General features: G+C 48.4%; 1 protein-coding gene across 5 annotated transcripts in view; it reads right to left on the bottom strand.

The window, feature by feature from the left end:
• The window catches only part of SYNDIG1 (synapse differentiation inducing 1), a 104,395-nt gene that overhangs the window by 69,433 nt on the left and 12,589 nt on the right, over window positions 1–22,373 (bottom strand). Inside the window, exon 1 of one of the 5 annotated variants that reach the window (XM_043480338.1) lies at window positions 1,046–1,185. The exons of the other annotated variants lie outside the window; for them this stretch is intronic. The gene's annotated coding sequence lies outside the window, so the exon portion shown is untranslated. Of the gene's footprint in view, window positions 1–1,045; window positions 1,186–22,373 lie in introns of those variants that run through there. 5 annotated transcript variants of the gene reach the window in all.

Raw genomic sequence — 22,373 nt, 5'->3', positions numbered from 1 at the left:
AGAGAGCCCCTATCCTGCAACTACTGAGCCTGGGTACTGCAGAGTCCACGAGCCACAACTACTGAAGCCCGTGGTCTCGCTCGCCTCCCACTGCTGAGCCTGAGGGCCATAACTAGAGAGTCCGTGTGCTACAACGAAGATCCGATGCACCCAAATAAATAAATGAATATTTAAAAAAAAAAACTTTAAAAAATTGCTTTCTTCAAAACAGGAAGCAGTGACTTTGGCGTCCTAACCAATAAGATATGGTATATTTAAAGTTATTTGAGTTTAAAATAAATTATCTCTTTTATCATTTTCTGGAAAGTACAAGAACTCTAGAACATGTTAATTCTGATTATGACCTCCCAATTTAGTACTATTATTGCATTTATTTTAAAATGTATATATAATACACACAAAATATTATTTTAAAAATATATAATTATATGAAGTACATATATTTTAAACCCTAAATTACTTTATTGTTATTTCATGAGGTCAATATTCACTTAAATTTGCCCACATACATAAAGACATGCTCAGGGAAGATCCCTGTCATAACTCAGCAGGTCTCAGTAGCCATCGATTGTAAAATGCATCCCTATTTCAGAATTTCAGAAAAGCATTAAAGTGTGAAGACTGTGCATGCTAGAACTGGAGAAATAAAATATTAAAGAGAACCTCAGACTGCAACATCTTCCCAGAAAATCCTTTCACATTGGCCGGTTAATAAATGGGCTTCACCTGCAGGAATTACATCTTGTGCTTAGAGGGGTGGCAGGGGTGTGTTGGGGTGTGTGTGTGTGTGTGTGTGTGTGTGTGTGTGTGTGTAAGAGCATGCACGCAAGGGAGAGAGACAGACGGAGAAAGAACTCGACCGGGCACCCAGCAGACCAGAGTTTCACGAGGAATAAAATTACCAAAGGATCAAAGCAGCAGCATAGCAGCCCATCCGTATCCACAGAAAAGACACACACTGAAGTGGGCTGTGGATTGGCTGTTGCTAGGATTCATTTCATGGAAAAGGGTAAAAAGAAGGCTGCAACAATGACATGCTTCTTACCTTCCCAAGTTCTCAGAAATAAACCCAGAAGGAGAACACGGCCAGCTCCTCCTTCACATCGTAAACCAGCTACTAAAAGACACCTATAGGACAGCACACGATCTCAGGGACCCACGAAAACAGACGAGGTTTGCTTTTTCCTGTACGAGGTTTTCCTAAACCTCAGATTTGCTAAAGTACACTAAGAGCATGAAAACTAAAAGTGATATTCTCTCACATTTTCCTCATAAGGAAGGGCTTCTTCAACTCAGAAACACACTTTATTACAAAGATTCAGAAACGGAAGCGCCATCTCACGCTGTGTCCCTGGCCCGCCTTTTAGTTAATGGACACAGTAAACATTCATGCTGCCTCGGACCTTCATGCGGGAAGCACTGACCAGCTTATCTGTAGCTGAAGTGCACCTACCAGAGGCTGCCTAAGAGACAGCAAGCCACTTTTCAGCCCAGCCTTCCCAGGCGATGTCTCAGGTTTTCCCCTGCCATGTATTTTCAGTCTCTCTGCCAGTCTGGCATCTTCACAGACCTGGCAAGCACAACTGGAGTTAACTTTGAGGCTCACTATGTCCGGGTCCACCAGCTAAGGCCACAAGGAACACAGCCTGGGATCAAATGAAATTGGCCGTATTCAGCCACGGCCACGAGTCAAGGGGGCTGCATAGACTGGTGGGGGCACGCTCAGAGGAGGAGGCTCCTGAGGACTGGGGTCGGTGCTCAGTGATTCTCAGGAGCAACTGGGGAGGGGGCAGCGATGGATGTGACTTTGCAGAGAAACCCAGACTGTAATTTGTGTCCAGGCAGCCGGGCTGGGTGGTGGGAGAGGGCATCACTCGGAAGCAAAGCTTGAGGCAGGTTTTGGGGGTTTTTTAGATTACATTATTATATTTTTATTTAAGTATAATTGCAATGTTTTGTTAGTTTCAGCTGTACAGTGAAGTGAATCAGCTGTGTGTATACATATATCACCTCCCTCTGAACCTCCCCCCCAACTCCACCCTCCATCCCACCCCCCTAGGTCATCACAGAGCACAGAGCCGGGCTCCCTGTGCTATATAGCAGCTTCCCACGAGCTATCCGTCTTACACATGGTAGTGTATATTTGTCGATGTTTTTAAAATTTATTTAATTGGAGGATAATTACAATATTGTGATGGTTTTTGCCATACATCAACGTGAGTCAGCCATAGGCATACTGTGTCCCTTCCTTTCTGAACTAACCCCCACACCTCCCTCCTCACCCCATCCCTCCAGGTTGTCAGAAGAGCATCAGCTCAGTGTTCCCTGCATCATACATCAAACTCCCACGCTGTGTTTTACATATGATAATGTATATGTTTCAATGTTGTGTCTGCAGTGGATTTCTCATGCACAAACAAGAATTTCTGTAGGACTTCTCCCTGTCCTAGTGGAAACATTGTTACCACCAACAGGGCTGGTTTTTCCTTTTCGGGCTTCCTGGGATTTAGCTAGCCTTTCAGGGAAATGTTTTCCATAAAGAGAAACTCCTTGTTCTGAAGGAAAGCCCGGCTCTTCTGAAGTTCCCGGCCCTGCCTGTGTCCCTGCCTCTCGTTTTTGCTGCGTTCTGTGTGTGACCCCACTGGGAGCTCTGCGTCTTCACTCCGTATAGTCCCAGCCACCGAACTTTGAAGAATTCCCCTGGGAAATGCCAGTTCTGGTCTGCTGAAAGCTAATGAGATTGACGACGCAGCAGGTGACCTGTGATGAGGATGTCCCCACCCCAGCCTCCTAAGATCTTCACCTTCTGTCATTGGTCCAGACCGGCCCAGCCGGTTCCCAAGTTAGAAAAACAGGCACCACAAGAGGCTGGACCACAGACGCTAGCACGGGGACCAGGATAATATTCTGAGTGATAAATCAGAGGCTGAACCCAGGGCACTTGCCCCACCCCGTTTCTGCCTATTTCAGTCCTGGTGTCACCACATCACTGTTTTTCTTGGGAGAAATCTGCTTTGAGACAGACCATGCATGTGACGTGTGACCTCCTGTGACAGAGCCTCTGACCACGTTGCGTAGCAGCAGACGCTGCCAAAGGCAGAGCTAGCACACGAGAGAGCAAGGGGAACGTTCCAGGGCAGAGATGTTAAAGACAGACATGAGATACAGAACCAGACACCCGAGCTGGGGCTGCTGCCTCCCTGTGGAGAGGTCGGTCTTGGTAAGCAAGGCTTGGGTTGTAGTGGTCCCTCCAGGAGAAGTAGGAACGGACGCCCCACATAAAGATGGGACTCTCAAAGGATGACACGTCCAGTGCAAGTGCCGCCTAGAATCACTGTTCATTGGCACAGGGAGGGGGACAATGGGGGTGATCCTCTGGGCCTGCGACTGGGGCATGTTTTCTGCAGGAAATTCCATGTCATGTAGAACTGAGGTCTGAAATGTTAATATGCACGTGGTCAGGAAACCTCTCAAGTTGAGAGATTTACATTAAAAAAAACAACAACATGGTCTCAGGTCAGGGATCCCTGAGGCACCTGCCAGACACACCTTCCCATCAGGAAATCCTCAGCTAGAATTTTCAGAGTTCCACAGAGAAGGATCACAGTACAAACATTTACAATTTACCAAGAAACCACCCAACATGTACCTGTGTCTCTGGACAGAGCTGCCTTCCAAGAACTTTGGGACAGTAAGAAGTGATTCGGTAAATCTCTTTCAAGATGTTCAAGGCATGCAAGGAGGAAGCATTAATAAATCATGAAGGGGGAAGCACACTTTCAAAAGAGACGAGGCAAATTGGAATTTCCTAAAGTAAAAATATGCACTGAATTTAAAACAGGACAGATGAGTTAATGAGCAAATTGAATGTATCTGATGAGAGAATTAAAGACCAGGAACATGGCAGTACTGACACTGCCTGCAGTCAGCATATGGTGGGAAACGGGAGGCACAAGGAGAAGGCAGGAAGATGAAATGAGAATGTCCTTTAATCAACTGATAGAAATGCTGCAGGGAGAGATTGGGATTCCAGGAGGAGGGAATATTGAGAAAGGAAGAGGCAATGTCTAAAGAGATTTGAGATTTTCTCAGAACTAGTGATGGAGAAGGAAATGGCAACCCACTCCAGTGTTCCTGCCTGGAGAATCCCATGGATAAGAGGAGCCTGGCAGGGTACAGTCTATGGGGTCGCAAGGGTCGGACACGACTGAGTGACTTTCACTTTCACAGAACTAGTGAAAGAAGCATATAATGCAGGTGATTCCACACCTATACATCTTAGAGAAAAACTACACAGAAAGATGATCCTAACCAGAGGAAAATATATAGACTGTCCCCAAGAAAAAGGCAAACCAAGAGGAGATGTCTCAACAACAGTCATAGAAATGATAAAAAAAAAAAAAAAAAATCAACAAGATGTCAGAGAAAGTGAGAAAACACACTGGACCTAGAATTCAATACCTAAACTAGTCTTCACAAATGAAAACATACTGCATTTGGCCAAACACTGAGAACCAACAACAGACCCTTACTGAAAGGGCTACTGCAGCATGTCCTCCAGCCAAAGAAAACTGATCGCAGAATCAAGAAATGAAATGTAAATGTAAGGAAGGGAGAAATGTGGTCAATCATTAATAAGCATTGACTCCAGAAGATGACTACAACCATGCGGCAGTAATGGCAGATTCTGAGAGGAATGAGAGGGACCAGAAATCCTGAACAATCACGCAAGATGGGAGGAGAATTCTAAGATCCTTACATCATTAAGGAGCAGGATGATGGTAGCACTAACGAATTAAGGAGTACATATAAAATTTTAAGAATCACATCTAGCAATGTGAATAAAAAGTATACCTTCTAAATAAGTTGAGGGGGGAAAAAAAGAATAAACCGTTCACAAGAATCCAGAGGCCCAGATTTACTTTAAAATGACAACAAATTGAAGTTGTGCGTGTCTGTGTGTGCACGTGCATGTACTTGCTAAATCCCTGAATCCCTCTGGGATTGAGTACAACATGCCTGCAGCCCAGTGGGTCATAAATCGAGTGACTGGTGTCTGTGCCAGGGGTTTCTGCAAAAATTACAGGGACCCGGTGACATCATACAGTAAACTGATATTCACTCCAGAGAGAGATTTACTCCTCAAGGCTGTGCTGTCCTTCATATATTTTATTTATGGTCTTTTTATGCTGTGTTACTTTCTTAAATCACAATGAATGCATTCTATTGTAGGACCTGGCGTCCTGGCAATTGTGTTTTTATTTCTTATTGGCCTGGTAGTAGTACTCTTTAGTTAATCTGTAGGTTCCTTATTTCTACCTCTACTTTCTTTTCCCTTCAATTCTCACAATCATTCCAGGGTGCAGGGAGGTGGGGTTGGGAGCTGGAAAAATCATGTCCTTTAAAAAAAAAATTTATTGTTTTGAAGAACTGTATCTATTTAGCTTTCACTTTTTATTCTTGCTTTAGCATTTGTGTGCTCATTTATTTTTTGTTTTTATTTAAAATTTTAATCTTTAACTTTTGGTTTTCCTCTTAGTTTTGTGACCTGTATGTTTTATATTTGCTTGTTTTCACATCTATTTTCAATATTTTTTTAACTCATTGACTTTTTTTTCTTCTTGGAAATTTAAGTTATCTGATGGTTAAATATCATCCCTAGTTCTAACTTTCCATTTCTCCACTGTTAATATTGAGTCACCTCTTAACCTCCTTCCCCCTTCCTTAGTCTGTTTTTTTTTTAATTTCCCCAAAAGGTAGATTTTATTTATTTATTATAAAAATATTTATTTATTTGGCTGTGCCGAGTCTTAGCTGTGGTATGTGGGATCTGGGATCTTCGATGTTCATTGAGGCACTTGAGTTCTTTAGTTGTGGCTTATGGGATCTGGTTTCCTGACCAGGGATTGAACCCAGGCCCCCTCAGAGTCTTAGCCACTGGACCACTAGGGAGGTCCCCGCAGTGTTTTATCCCTTTCTCTTCTTAGTGGGTTTTCTTTCCTTTGTTTCTGGCCTTTGTATTTCAGCCCACATTGTGCCTTCGGGAGACCCAGACTCTTCTCTCTAGTTATGCCTAAGCAGCCCCTTTAGGCCAGGGCTCTTATGAGGAACCACGGTTAGTTGACCGTCCTGCTTAGGGCTTCTTGGGTTTGTGGGAACAGCACTCCGGATAGAGCCTGGGGTCTTCTTTGCGAGGTCAGACCTGATGGAAGGGGAGTTCTTCAACCCAATTAGTAACACCGGCGAGCACCCATGCATGGGCGGACGCTGTCCTTGGTGCTGAAGGCCACATGGGGGCCCAAGTGAGGAAGTCCCATCCTTATGAAGCCCACACTCTACCTGAGGGTGGGAGGCAGACTTGAGTGATGAGGCTGGGAGCCGTGGGCAGGGTGGAGTAGGGCAGGGGGCCTGGGAGCAGGGTGGGGAGGCACCCAGGTGTGTTTGAGAGATGCTGTGCATCACAGCGTGATGTTGCTTCCAGGACAACTTTGCATCTCATTGCAGGAGCAGAAATAGATGAGCCTCGCATGAGCCTGGGCTATTTTTACCACTTGGACACCGTGAGTCATGCTGCTCACAGTGTCTCCCTCCTTTGCACTGTGGCTGTGAGCTCTCGGTCACTCTGGACACCATGATAGGATGTGGGGGGTTGACCTCTGTCCTGGCTCTGTCTCATTTTTTCCCCTAATCTTTTCTCTTTACCCATTAGTATCACCTATGGATTAGCTGGATGGTTGGTTAACCAGTCTTGTTAACTGCCAAGCATCTTTGTCATGCCCAGGTGATTGATAACATGCATGACCCATCTGGTGGATTCCTGGTCATCAGCAGCAGGGAAGCCAGCCCCACTCCATGGTCCACAGGGAAGAGCAACTCAGGGGAGGGATGAGGGTGTTTCGCTGACCAGGTTTGCTTCAAGGCCACAGAGCTTCTGAGACCCCGGCTACAAATCTGGGGCAAAGAATGGTTCACACATCCAGGATAACCTCAAAACTTGGAGCACAAGTGTGTCATGCTCAATGCCATGACTTCTGAATGAGCGTGGAGTGGATCTGTCAGAGTTAATATCCAGAGACAACCTTAACTAGTCAGAATGGAAAGCAAAATAAACACAGATACAGATAAAACTCTCTGAGTTGTGAAGCAATTAGCCTCCAACTAATAAAAAAATTAAAAAAAAAAAAAAAAAAAAAACTCTCTGAGGTGCTTTCCAGACACGCCGGAAGCAGGTGTCTGCTGACGCTTTGTAACATGGTTGCTGGCACTCTCTTCTTTCTTCTATGACCTTTGGTTTTTGTCACCTTGGATGGTTGAGGGCAGCCTGGCAGGCCTCATGCCTTCCTAACCAGAGGACAAATTGTCCTGCAGGTAGGGATGCAGTGTTGATCTGGAAACGCAAGCTATGTGTTCTTAAGGGATTCTGGCTGGGCCATCCATGGATTGATGCTTTCCCTTAAAAGTCACTAAAATGCCTGCAGAGGCCAGGGAATGGTTGTTTCACAGTCATGTTGGCTCTGCAGGAGAAGGCTCCTTTGTGGGGATCTGGAGAGGTTCTGTCTCCTCCAGATCCACTCTCATCTGTGCCTGGGAGATGATTCATCCTGAGAGGCTGTGAATCAGAGCAACAGCATCGTGCACAAGCAAGGTCACTTCCCAAGACTCACTGCCTCCCAGTGACAGACCAGCCCTGCCCTCACTGGCCCGGGACAGAGCTCACCTCCCGAGCAGCGGAGAAGCGTAATCTTGGCAGTACCACCATCTTAGTAGGGCTATAACTCCACATCCACAGTGATGCCCAAGTCTTCCAGGCAGGCAGGGACTGGCGTGTAAAGGGTTTATCAGGCAGGAGGTTCCAGAAATGTGGAGCAGGTAGAGGGGAGCAAGGTAGAGGGCAAGAAGGTGTGCATTGTTAAACTGTTCCCGCTGCTGGCGGCTGGACCCCATGCCACCTGAGGGGCCTCTGGACGCTGACCCTCGTCCACCACTGGTCAAGGGTCACTTCCAGCCCTTGCTCCCTGGCCCTGTGAACCCGCAGGCTGAGGGCTTCTATTGCTGGACAGCTAGGAAGTGGCAGGTGTTTGCTCTAAGGAGCCTGGACTACCAGAGTGGAAGGTTCAAAGGCACCTGCACACGAGACTCCAGGACGAGACTTCGAGTGGTCGTCTTCTTTATCTCCATGGGTACAGCTGAGGTGTGGTGGGTGATAACAGGGGGATGAAGTGGGCAAGCTCCTCACAGCCTATCTGTCCTGGACATCCTGTGAGGCCCATGTGGCCTCAGAGCCTGTCTTCATCCTCTTCTCCATGCAGCTACTATGTCAGGAAGGCAGCTGGACACAGACACAGCCCCAGCTGGGCTGTGCACAGACTTGTTTGGGGCCTGGAACAAACATGAAGGCTGGATGACATCTTAGCTGTCACTGGGGCTGGTGCCAAGGGCGGTACAAAGTCAGCTGAACTGCCATCAAAGCACCAGAGGCAGGGCGGCCTACATGATTGACACGCATCCTCACACAGTTCTGGAGGCTGGAAGCCGAGATCAAGGGGCCAGCGTGGTGGGTTTCCAGCGAGGGTCTCTTCCTTGTCTGCCATGGTTTCTTTCTCCCCATGTCCTTTCCTGGGTGCCTGTACTACAGAGTGTGAGACCTGCCTCCTCTTCTTCTTTTAAGGCCACTAACCTCATCATGAGGGCTTCCCAGGTGGCATTACTGGTAAAGAACCTGCCTGCCAATGCAGGAGACATAAAAGACCTGGGTTCGATCCCTGGGTCTGGAAGATTCCCCTGGAGGAGGGTAATGGTAATCTATTCCAGTATTCTTGCCTGGAGAATCCCATGGACAGAGGAGCCTGGCAGACTACAGTCCATAGGGTTGCAGAGTTGGACCCGACTGAAGCAACTTAGTACACACACACAATTCCATCGTGAGGGATCAAACCCATGTCTCCTGCGTCTCCTGCATTGCAGGTGGATTCTTTACCCGCTGACCCACCGGGGAAGACCTTATCCCTCCCGGATCACCTCTCCAAGGCCCCACCCACAAATACTATCACATCTGAAGTTGAGGCTTTGAACATGAATTTCGGGAGGGATACAAACACTCAGCCTGTACCACCATTAAGTAGGAATTTTCAAGAGTTTTAGTATATTATGTATAAAACTATATCCAAAGCAAAGCATAGATACTACTATTTAAAGTATAAAATGAATAACATACTTAAATATATGAAATACGCAAATACCCTCAGTACCTAGATCAGGAGACCTAGACATATTTCTTTTCCTAAAAGCCACTCCAAATTATTCCAGATGCTTGCTAGCTTGAGGAAATCTCGTTTTTTCCCCGTGTTTTTAGTGTTTGTATGGTAGAGTTGGTAAACCATCTGCTTCCGTTTTAATTTTCCCCACTAATTAAAAAACGCTCCCGTGGGCCTCCCTGGGGTCCTGAGCACAGGTTCCCACTGTGCGTGGCAGAGCCGGGGTGTGGCTTATTCTGCTTTGTGGGAAATGGATCTCCCCCAGCAGCGGCTTCCAAGCACAGATCCCACATCCTCTGTCCTGTGCTTCTCCCAGGGCAGCGCTGATGTTAGATAGACATGCTGATCTGTGTCAGCATCTTTAAAGCCGTGCTTAACCGAGCGCCTCACGGAGCCAGACGGTGAAGCCCTGTGGGAAACACAATGCCCTGCGGGGCCTGGACACGAGTGCTGCCCTGGATTTTACGTCCTGTAAAAATTCCACGCTTCTGAGAACACATGAGCCAGCAAGGAGGTAGTAAACAGAGGAAATTGTATTCGTGCTACTTGGAAGAGAGAAAACTCTTTAATCAGCCCATAAAAGCTGGATCAAGGGTTAAAAAAAAAAAAACCCTCAAAGGGATTTTTCAGGAGTGGGAGATAAAGAAAAAGAGAACCTTAGAAAAAGATAAAAATTATATCACTCAAAAGAAAAAAGTGAAAGAATATTTAAAAATATCTAAAGTACAAAAGCAGATATTTTTTTCTTTGACTCTGTTGGGGCTTTTAATTTAGTGCATGGGGGCAAGATGCCATATGTAGGAAAAAAGCCATAATTATTACTGCAGACTCAGTAAAGGAAGGGTACAGCTAGAATTTACTTGCTCGGTGCTGAGCACTCTCACGTTCATTACCCTGGGTGATCACCTTGCCGACCCCACTATTAATGGACCTGACTCTCACTTTATGGAGGAGGAAGCAGACGAGAGAGAAGCTGCCTCAAGCTGCTGGTCAGGAACAGAGGCAGAGCTTACACCCAGGTTTGTTGGAAGCCTACCCTCACGCCATCACACACAACACCATGCTTTGAGAATCAAGCATAAAATACATTTAACAAAAGAAGCTGAAATGTGTACCCAAAACTATCGAGACACCATTAAAGCAATTACAGAAATAAGTAAAGACAGAGACTGTGTGTTCATGGACTGCAAACTGCATGGTCGGAAGGGCCCGCAGGTCAGCCAGCAGATTCCGGGCAATCCTGTCAGCATGAAGCCGGGTTTTGGGCGGAAAGTGACAGACTGACACGAAAATGCACACAGAAATGCAAGACATAGGGTTTCTCTCCTGCTGCTCCTGCAACGTAGGGCAAACTGATGGTTACCGAACACAAAACAGTAACAGTCCCACCTATCGGGCAGCTACTCTTAGTCTAGGGGTTCACATACTCCCCCCAGGTGATCTTGTTCAATGCCCTCAAAAGTTTGGGGTTAAAATGGGAATCACTCCCATTTTATGTCTGAAGAAAGTAAAGGCCAAGTTTTAGGATTTGACCTTAGGTCTGAGTAAAACCCCACTGGTTTGTTATAAAGGAAAGTTCTTCACTGTGTTTATTCCAACCTAACCAACACTGTCAGAGGCTGGGATTGTCAATGAGGTGAGTCTTACCCAAGCTGCCTTCCGGTCCCAATCCAGGTGACACCCCAGCCTCCCTGCCATCAGCCTTTGTAAACCAGGTAACCAGGGGAATGGAATGACATGGGCTCAGATTATAAACTGGATTAAGCTCAAGACATAAGTGGGGTGAGGGCAACAAAGGATGAGTGCTTGTATCTCCCTAGAAGGCAGCGGTGGGGAGGGTACCCCCCAAAGGGTGGTCATGTAGCTGACCTCCAGCAAGGTGGGGCAGCAGGCAGGTGGGTGTGAAAGATGCTTCCTGCCCACAGAGGGCAGGCCTGTCACCTGAAGCGGCTTAGAGAGACCTGCTCTCCCTGGCCTCAGGTCATAGAGTTGAGCTGGCACATTCCATCTTAGTGGAACTTGGATACACGTGTTCTTTGCCAGGCAAGATCCGTGCCTTACCTTACTCAGGGTAAGTGTAATAAGTACAGTGTCAATGACCACAATCATAGCAGGTACGAGAGTGACTGTTCCAACAAATAGAAATTCTTTCTAACTGAATGATGCTATGTAATAAATGAGAACTGGCATTTCTGGGACCTTGAATTGAGCAGTGTAAACCGTTCCTAGCAGGGACACCTACACAGACATTCTGGGTGCTGGGAGGGACCTCACACCCACCCGTGGGAGAGAGGGCATATGGGGGTCCACCTTGGAGGGGGAGGAGGGCTCCCAAGTGCCTCCCACCCCAGGGGCGTCCTGAGAGCCAGAACCCTGAGGTGCCTCCTCAGGGTCCCGTCCCCTGCATGCAGGCGCTCCGCTGGGCAATCACTCCAGGCTTCTGCACAGCAGAGGGAACGGTGACCAGACGGGAGCCCTGGGTCCTCCCGGTGGCCGGTCCTGGCAGCCTCTGCCCTGCCTGCTCCCTCATCCCACCTTCAGGAGCCACTCACAAGTGGGCGACGTCACACCCTCCACCAACCACCCCTTACATCACTGTTCTGTGGTTTCAGGGTTCACCCAGCTCCCTGGCTTCTCAAGGGGTTCCCTCCCCTCTCCGCATTCTTCCCCCAGAGCATCAAGCCTCCACCATCGCCCCCAGCACTGAACTCCAGCCCAGGGACCCGAGGTCTCTCACTGTCTGATCACCTCACACCCCAAACCCACAGCGTGACCCTCTGATGCACCATCACAAACCACACTCACACGCACAATTCCCTCACCTTCTTGGAGAAGCCTCTGTTCCCCTCCAGCCTCCCTGGCCCCACACTCAGTAAATGAAGGGGGTGATTGAGCCCCCAGCCTGGGCCCCTGTGGCCTTAGATCTCGAAGGGCCGAGCCTGAGGAGTCTGCGGCTCCTGATTTCTGTTTCCTGAGCTGATCCTGGGTCTCCAGGATTCAGACTCTACAAGCCAGGTGAACTTTAGCTCCTTCCTTCATCTTTCCTTTCTTCCCTCTCCCCTGGGTAGGCTCAGCCAGTCCTCAGGCTCAGTACTCTCCACTGAGCCTGGTGGTGCTGGTGGGTGTCCACACTGGCAGGCACCATGTCCCCTCTGAGCTGGCAGCCAGCTGGGTACACCCCCTGGTACTTCATGGGATCAGTCCACTCTCCCCGCATTACTCCCCCACCTCCGCACAGCACAGAACGCCCTCTGGGATTCAGATGAATTTTGGGCCCTGGACACTGGGTAGTGAGCAAACAGGATAGGAGCCTTGCCTCGAGGGCATCCAAGTCTCAGCCACGTGGTCCCAGACCTGAGCCATCCTCCACTTGCCTCTTCCTGCTGTGACACTGGCAGTCCAATCCCAACAGGGCATCCTTGGCCCTGCCCCACCCACCTGCTTCTCCTTCATGGTCAGAGTTGGACCACTCAGGAACCAGAGACTCTCTCTTCTGCTCCAACCACCCCTGAGGGTCTTGATGGACTCAGAACACAGCCTGGCTCCGGCCCCTCCGCCTGGAGATGCCACGTGATCCCACCTCTCCATCAGTGAGGCTAGCTCTGTGAGGTCTGCTCGGTCTCAGCTGCTGTGCCCACACCCTCAACACACGTCTGGTCTTGGCCAGATCCTTCTTGTCCTTAGGGTCTCAGCTCCAGAGTCATTTTCTTATAGATACCATCCATGGCCACCACATAGATACCATTCCAATGGACTGTTTGTGGTGCTGGAGAAGACTCTTGAGAGTCTCTTGGACTGCAAGGAGATCAAAGCAGTCTATCCTAAAGGCAATCAACCTTGAATACTCATTGGAAAAACTGATCCTGAAGCTGAAGCCCTAATACTTTGGCCATATGATGTGAAGAGCTGACTCACTGGAAAAGACCCTGATGCTGGCAAAGATTGAGGACAGGAGGAGAAGAGGGCAACAGAGGACAAGATGGTTGGATGGCATCACTGACTCAATGGACATGAGATTGAGCAAACTCTGGGAGATAGTGAAAGACAGGGAAGCCCGGCGTGCTGTAGTACATGGGGTCGCAAAGGGTCAGACATGACTTTGAGACTGAACAACAGTGGCCTGTCTACCTGTCATGTGAACCTGCAGACTTCTTCCACAGTCTACACTGCCTACCCATCCCCACGCCGCCCAGGAATGCATGTCCCAGTAACTGACACCAGCCTCACTCTCTGGTCGCTCACACCAGAGCCTGGCTCATAAAAACACTCAGTGGTCCACAGGATGGAGAAGGGGTCTTTTTGGAAGCTTCCAGCCCACACTGCTCCAGGTGCCTGCTTCATGTCCATGATCACTCACACCCTAGAATTTGCTTGAATCTGCTTCTTCATGATTCACCACCAGACCAGCCACTGCTGGGCCTGAAGGAGGGCACTGGTCACATTCAGCCTGTTCTGACCTGGTCTGGTTGTGAGTGGGCAATTCGCCTCTGCTACCAGGCTCTGGCTTCACCCTGTCCACGATCCCAGACTCAGCAGCGACCAGGAAATAGCGCCAGCTCTGGGTCCTTGGTCTGAGGACCTGAGGAAGTCAGACCAATCACAGCTCCACATGGAGACTCTAGAGAAACGCCATCTGAACACCTCCAGAACTTATATTAATACAGGAGATGTGGCTCAGCTGGTAAAGAATCAGCCTGCAATGCGGGAGACCTGGGTTCGATCCCTGGGTTGGGAAGATCCCCTGGGGGAAGATCCCCTGGAGAAGGAACGGCTACCCACTCCAGAATTCTGGCCTGGAGAATTCCATGGACTGTACAGCCCATGGAGTTGCAAAGAGTCGGACACAACTGAGCGACTTTCATTTCACTTCAAGGATAGTTTGGAGTTGGAGGAAAATACAGCTAAAATAAATACACTAAAATCAGGAACCAATCTTCAAGAAGTGTGTACACATGTGGGCTTCTTGCTCCAAGGGGAACTCGACCTAGGAAGTGAGTTCATTTAACCTTTAACAAGGTTTACAGATAATTATGAATGTACAGACTCTCTGAGCAAGGAAGATTGTGTGGTCAGGTTTGCTGGTGTAATTAATTCTTCCAACAAAACCGATTTCACAGCAACTAGAAAGAGAATGATATTTACAAAATAGACAGGGTTTCCCTAACTTTTGTGAGGACTATGCTTCCATAGCCTCGTGTTACACAGGACTTCACCTGCCCTCTCCTGGCATGTGTGTGTGCTAAGTTGCTTTAGTCCTGTCCAACTTTTTGCGACCCTATGGACTATAGCCTGCCAGGCTCCCCTGTCCATGGGATTCTCCAGGCGAGAATGCTGGCGTGAGTTGCTGTGCCCTTCTCCAGGGGATCTTCCCGACCCAGGGATCGAACCCAGGTCTGTCTCCTGTATTGACAGGAGGATTCTTTACCACTAGTGCCACCTGGAAAGCCCTCTCCTGGCACTTGCTCTCAACAGCCACCCTCACCTGCATGGCAATCAGGCTCTGAGGAAGTCCAGGGCCATCCGGACTGGGCACCCCTTACCAGGCCTGGAAGGTGGTCAGGATCCCTTGGGATTCGCCTCCTCCCTGGCTTGGCCCACATGGACGTTTCAAGTTTACAGAGTGTCCGGAGTGGCTGCTGACTTGGCATCTGCCACGCCTTCCTCTGTGCCCACCTGGGCCCTGGCTGCCCAGGTTCCCAGCATGGCCTGGCCCCCCACGCAAACCCCACTCTTGGTCAAGGCCTCATACGAGGCAGTGCATGCCCCCTCGAACTGGCCCTGACTTCAGCTGACATCGCTGAGCGTTGCCTCATCTCAGCTCATGTTAACAACCCTAGCGGGGGCAACTGGGGCCTCCTCTTCATTCATAGGAAGACCGAGGCACAGAGAGGTTGAATACCTTTGCAAGGGGCACGGGATAAGCCAGGGCTCAGCCCCAGGCAAACGGACTGCAGAGCCCCCAGCACAGTCCCTGCGCACCCCCGCCTCCCCCTCACCACCCCTCCAGCTCAGCCTCTCTCCAGTTTCCAAACACCCCAAGCAAGCCCCATCCCAGGAGCTCACAGGCAAAGCATGACTGCTATTTTAGGTGCAATAACTCTCTATAAAAATCAAGAAGCTGCACAGACAAGCCTTACATAAACTCCTCTGGGAACTGTACTCTTCCCTCCGCCCCAACCCCAAACCCATGTGAACACAGACCAGCCACCAGGAGGTCCAAGCGCAACAGAAGAGCCCCCCTTGCAGACTCTGCCTGCCACTGCTCATCATGGGGGGAGAACGCAGAGAATCCGTTTACCTAAAAACCTGGGCCCCAGATCCGCCCACATCCTTGCCTGACATGTGCTCTCAGGCTCCCACTGCCCCCTCTCTCCCACCACCCCTCTGCTGTTGTTTGCAGGCATCCACCTCTGGGGGCCACGTTCAGATCTGCCAGCCGGACGAGCCAGGGGCTCTGGTGCCCTGGAGAGAGCGCTGCCTGATGAGGAATTGAGTAGCCCCGTGAGGCATCTCTGTGTCCCCAGAACTGTCCTCTGGCTCGCCCCCCGCCCAAACAGCTCTGTCCGGCAGTGATGTTTACATGGTGGAGTTTACTGTTCAGGGTGTGACTGTGTGTGTTTCTGCAAGTGAATGTACCCATGTTTATGTTGGTACGTTATGTGTGTGTCTACACGTGTATGAATAGGTCAGTGTGTGCATATGCAAGTCTGTGTGTGTATAAAGGAACAGGGAAGGAATGTGACCTTTGTCTGCCAACCCTATTGTCTTCTAGGAGAAGCTGGACATCCAGTTCTAGGTCAGGGCACCAGCAGGAATCTCGGCCTCCACAGGCAGCTCAGACTTGCCAAGACCATGGACAGGGCTGAGTCACCGCCAGAGAAACAATGTCAACACAGGAGACTTTTTACATGTCACCCCCTTTTGTCCCAGAGCCAGCAGAGCCCTGGCGCAGTCCTGGCCAACCCGGAGCCGTGCTTCTAGCTGAGGATCCCGGCAGAGAGGGTGTCTCCATATTCAACTCTTGTTCTGCAGAACATCTCAGCTCATCGGTAAGGCATGAGGGGCCAGGATGCAGAGCCCTCAGCGAAGGCCAACCCGGGGGATGCCGCTCTCTAGGCTAGGCAGAGCCAGTGTGCCCACAGGGTGGGCTCCCTGCACCCACGTCCTCGGGTCACAGCACGGAGGACGCTGGTTCCCTCCTCAGCTGGTTCTGGAGCCCAGGGGACAGTCTGGAGTCTGGATGATTATCATCACCTCGCTCTAGTGCTCATCCATCTGGTCTACCTGTTCTCAAGCCACCCTGGGGCAGTGGAGCCACAATTAGGTCACTGACAGGGAGGTCAGTCCACACGGCAGTTTTGAGCACTTTGTGTGGGTGAAGAAGGAGTGATGTCTGCCCGGGATGCTAGGTCCAGTGCCCTGAGGAGGCAGCAGCTCACGTTGGGGCAGGTCCTCTGCAGGGGTGCAGGCTGTGTCACTTCCCACCTTTCCTCTCTGCAGGGTAGCGAGTGGCATGCTAAACTCCCATCTGACATTCGCTCAAGGGCTGCAGTATTGGGAGTTTCCTGGTAGTCCAGTGTTAGGACTCAGCTTTTTCACTGCCATGGCCTGGGTTCAATTCCTGGTCGGGGAACCAGGATCCTGCAAGTTGTGCAACTTGGCCAAAATTTAAAAAACAAAAAACAGGGCTGCAGTATTGAATGCAGTTCAAACACATATTTTTATGCAGATATATTTCCAGCCCATGTTTTTCTAGCCACAGGTGTCAGTCATTATTCGCTGTGTAACAAACACCCCAAAAGTTAGCAGGTTAAAATGCTAACTGTTCTATTTGCAGCTGTTCTATTTGCTCACAGTCCTCTGGGTGACCAGGTGGGCTAAGCTGGTCTCCTTGGTTTTTGGCTGGTCTCTCCTGGAGTCACTCAAGAGGCTGTGATCGCTGGGACTCCACTGGGACCGGCTTTCTTCTGATACTATATATAAAATTTACTAGTTCTTTGCAGAAGTCTTTAATGAAGCACAGATATTTTCATTAGATTGCTTTGGTCATATCCATCTTATCCACACTTATTTTTAAAAATCATATATAGTGGCTTAAAACAGTTGAAGAAACTACAAAAGGTTTATTTGGTCTCCATTCTAAACTGGATCATAAGAAGGCAGTTGATCAGCATAATGCAGAAGCTCAAGATGTTTTTGGCAAAAACTTGACTAGTCTGTTTAACGATATGGAAGAATGAATTAAGGATGGCAGCACGAAACAAAAGGCCATGCTAGAAGTTCACAAGACCTTGTTTGGTAAGTCCAAACATTACTTTTTCTTTCAATTGAAGGATAGTTGCTTTACAGAATTTTGTTGCCAAACATCAACATGAATGAGCCATAGGCAACTGGTGGCTCCTGGTGGCCGTGGGCTGGACCTCGAGCTGGCCAGGGCTCCTTCACCAGTCAGGCGAGGTCCAGAAGGGTGAGTGCAGAAGAAGCCAGGGCTTCTCCGAACTAGTACATCATTCTCCCACATGACAGTGTGGGTCAAATTCAGGCAGGCTGGCAGGCCCCACCCTAGAGTGGAGAAAGAGACTCCTCCTCTCAATGGGAAGGACAGGTGTCACTGTGCAAAGGAGGGGTGTGGGGAGAGGAGAGGAATTGGTAGCCCAGTGGTCTCCAACATTTTGGCTCCAGGGATCTGTTTTGTGGAAGACAGTTTTTCTATAAACCAGGAAAGGGGAATGGTTCAGGCAGTAAAGCAGGCAATGGGGAGCAACGTGGGGGGCGCGGGATGGGGAGGCATAGGGGAAGCTTTGCTTGCTTGCCAGCCCCTCACCTTCTGCTGGGCAGCCCAGTTCCTAACAGGCTGAGGACTGGGGGTGGGGACCCCTGCTGTAACCCATGTCTGCAAACAAGCTACTGTACCTCCCACGGGTCAAGATATTATGGAAGGAAGGAGACATGCATGATTCACTCATGTGCATTATGCACACATGAACACATACACACTGTGGGTGTCTACACATTTGCAGTCCTCTGTTTATTTAGCCCCACTGCCGGCCAAGGAGTGCTCTGGAGCCTTTGTGAGATATTCTGTCATGTTCTTAGCACTAACAGCACGGGTCTCTGGTTTGGAAATGGAGAAAGCGGAGCACAGACGTTAGAGACTGTAGGATGGTATGGACAGCCCCCCTGGGCTTGGGCCATAGCCATTCGACCTGCAATACTCATCCTGGTCAACCCAGAGGCACAGCAATTGCCAACTTTAGCATTTGGTTTAAAAAAAATATTACATAAGATAAATTTTAAATATATGTTACTTCTCAAGCCTAAATCCAGGCTGTGCAAGTTTGTTGTTGTTGTTGAGTTGTTCAGTTTTGTCTGATTCTTTTGCGACCCCATGGACTGTAGCCCACCAGGCTCCTCTGTCCATGGGGTTTTCCAGGCAAGACTACTAGAGTGGGTTATCATTTCCTTCTTTGACCCAAGGATCGAACCCACGTCTCCTACCTTGGCAGGCAGATTCTTTACCACGGAGCCACCAGGGAAGCCCCGTGTAAGTTTATATATGGTGAATAAGCCCACATGTAAGGGTCATCAGCACGCTGGCCTCTCCTGCTACGCAGCTGGGACCCTTCTTCAGCTCACACCAGGCACAGCGGATATGGTCCGCCTCTTCTGTGCCCCCACCCTCTCCCACCCGCTCAGCCCTTCATCTGCCTGCCCAAACTGTGACCTGGGACCAGCAGCAGCAGAGGGCACTTGCTAGCAACACAGATCTCCAGCTCTGACCCAGACTTGCTGAGCCCGGCTCGGCTGTCTGCAAATCCCTGAGGGTTTTGTGTGCATTAGAGTTTGGCGAGTGTGGCTTTAACAGGTGTTTCCGGTAAGAAAAGCTGACTTAGCTACTCCTTTAACATTATTGAACTCAATTTGTATTCTGTCCATTATTAGTGGATAAAACAGTTTTCAGCATCCCCTGGTGAATCCACTGTGCCACCAACTCTCAGAACCACCTGGAACAGGGCCACTCAGAGGGAGGCAGCAGCATCAGCTCGGTGCCTGGTGGGGACGCGGCGTCCCGTGCCCCGATCTGCTGCCCCAGAGCCTGCATTTACCAGCCCCCAGGAGATGCGTGTGGTCACTGAGCTGAGCCAGCTCTGCTCAGCCTTGGTCCTGTCTGCTGGGCTCAAGCCCAGGGTTTGTCATCTCCCTTGTCTCCACCTGCCTGCCATCCCTCCCCTGCACACTACACGCAATTTGTCACCAGCAAACCACTGTGGTCCCTTGTGTTCACACATACAGTAAGTCTCCTACATATGAACCTTCAGATTGCTCCCTTTCAAAGAAGCAAATGTGTATTTGTACGTCCAATCACATACGTTACTTCACGTTGTCTGGTGTACATTGTCACGTGCGTGACAACCACCTCTAGAGGTGGTTGGGCTTTTGTGTGTTTTACTGTATGTTACTGTACAGAGTACAGTAATACGATATCTTTATTTCAAGTCCAGGATGTCTGAAAGCAAGCATGAAAGCATGATGTACTTTTCAAGGTACCGTACTATAAGATTTAACATGATTTAATGTTTTTTTATGTATTATTTGTGTGAAAAGCACCATAAACTATTACGGTACAGGACTGCAGAGCTGATTGTGTTAGTTGGGTACTTAAGCTATGTTTGTTGAACTTATGAAGAAATTGGACTTACAAATGCACTCTTGGAATGGAGCTTGTTCACGTGTAGGGAACTTAGTGTACACATAGTCTGGTCTTCCCATCCCACTGCATCCCATAATACCCCTTGGCATTCTTCTTGTTGACAGGTGGATGACAGTCACTGGCTGGGTGGAGAACCCACCACAGGATATCACCTTTGCCCACCTTCACCTGGAGGCTGGAGAAGTTAAACCCTCCTCCTTATCCCAGGCTTTCTTATAACCGAGAGAAGTCACACACACAGCTTCATGCCCAAGACAGCTGTGGGCAAATGCCTTCTGGAGGGGCTGTGTCCACCTCTCCCACCTCTTGCCTTGATCTCAGACGTGATGTCTGGAGCTGAAGCAGCCACCTGGGAACCAAGAAGTGGGAAAGACGTAGCCCTTACCCCACCGAGTTGCCAAGTCACAACCTCCCACCTCACTTATATCACATCAGAAAAATAACCCCTATAGTTCAGCTCCCATGCCCCTGGTTCTCTGTTATTGTTGCCGCTTCATTTCTAACCTATGAACTCACACAATTCTTTAAACAGGTCTTTTTATTTTGCACACAAATAAGGAAAAGGAGAAAATAAGACATGTAAAGGCAAAAGGTTGGATCCAAATCAGCGTTGCCACTGCCACTGATTTCTGCATAAATTTGGAGAAGCTGTTAGGCTTGTAAGGGACATGAAACTTCTGTTTTTCTCACCTGTTCCCTTTTATCTCTGGAGAATGATGGAATTGAACAAAATTCCCAAGACCAAGAATGCAATCACATAATAACGAATGCACCCACATAATGTGCAAAATTGGTGCTATTAACCTTTGCCCCAGTTTCTGACTATGGGCCTAAGATAGCATCACATTCTAGAAGATACTTTTGAGAAACAATGTGACTTGTGACTCACACATAATTGATGAGATGTGGCAGGAGTTACTCCTGAGGCTATATTAGAAGAGTCCACATCAATTATTTGCTAGTAATTAGAACCTTAGAGCTCCAATTAATATAGGTCTTTTTTTTATTGTGGTAAAAATATACAACATAAAATTTACTATCTGGACTACTTTCAAGTGTACGGTTCAGTAGTGCTAAGGGTATTCTCATTGTTGTCAAACAGATCTCTAGAATTACTCAAAAAAATTTTTTTTTTCTTTTAGGATCGAACCTCCTCAGTTCCAAACCTCCCCAGTTCCCTACCTAAGTTCTCTCTCCACTTCATCCTTTATTTGCATTTTCACAGTAATTCCAGGAAGGAAGTGGGGAAGCATCTTCTTCATTTTACAGCTGTGAAGGCAGCAGTAGAGTCAGGTGGCCTCACCCGCACCCTCTGGGCTTCTGCGTCGTCTGGTACCCACCCCCACTCGTGCCCAGAGATGGGTTCTCCTGAGCACAAGAAGCAGCCAAGCAACCCTTGCCACAGTTGTGTCTTTGTTTTACTGAAGCATAATTGACATATAACATTATGTCACTTTCAAGTGAGCAGCATATGATCAACATTTGTATATATTGTGAAATGATCGCATAGGTCTAACTGACATCCATCACAGGCATACTTACAACGTTTCTCTTGTGATGAGAACTTTTAAGATCTACTCTCTTAGTAAGTTGCAAATATACAATGCAGTACTGTTAACCACAGTCACCAGGCTGTACATTACATCCCATAACATTATTCTTATAACTGGAATTTGTAACTTTTGACCCCCTTCACCCATTTTCTCCACCCCTCCACCACTGCCTGCCTGTGGCAACCACCAGTCTGTACTGTATCTATGAGTTTGGAGTTTGTTCATTTTTGTTTCTGTTTTTTTTCAGATTCCACGTACAAGTGAGATCCTATGGTATTTATCTTTCTCTGTCTTATTTCACTTAGCATAGTGCCCTCAAGTTCCATCCAAGTTGCTGCAGGATTTCCTTCTTTTTATAGCTAAGTAATATTTCATTGTATATATGTGTGTATATATTTATAGCTATATATGTGTCTATAGCTATACATATATCACATCTTCTTTATCCATCTGTCAATTGCTCCCATATCTTGGCTATGGTAGATAATGCTGTAATGAATACAGAGGTGCATATATCTTTTTGAGCTACTGTGTTCATTTTCTCTGGATAAACCCAGAAGTGAAATTGCTGGATTGTATGGTAGTTCTATTTTTATGTTTTTAGGAATCTCCATTCTGTTTTCCATAGCAACTGTACCAATTTACATTTCCACCATTAGTGCACCAGTTCCCTTTTCTCCACATCTTCAACAACTGATTTGCTGTCTTTTTGATAAGAGCCATTCTGATAGGTGTGAGGTGATGCTTCATCAGTCAGTCAGTTCAGTCACTCAGTCGTGTCCGACTCTTTGTGACCCCATGGACTGCAGCAAGCCAGGCCTCTCTCTCCATCACCAACTCCCAGAGCTTACTCAA

This window comes from Cervus canadensis, chromosome 10, assembly GCF_019320065.1.
Source record: "Cervus canadensis isolate Bull #8, Minnesota chromosome 10, ASM1932006v1, whole genome shotgun sequence".
Taxonomy (NCBI): domain Eukaryota; kingdom Metazoa; phylum Chordata; class Mammalia; order Artiodactyla; family Cervidae; genus Cervus; species Cervus canadensis.
The sequence above is the reverse complement of the archived record's forward strand: the minus strand, read 5'-3'. Positions and strand labels throughout refer to the sequence as shown.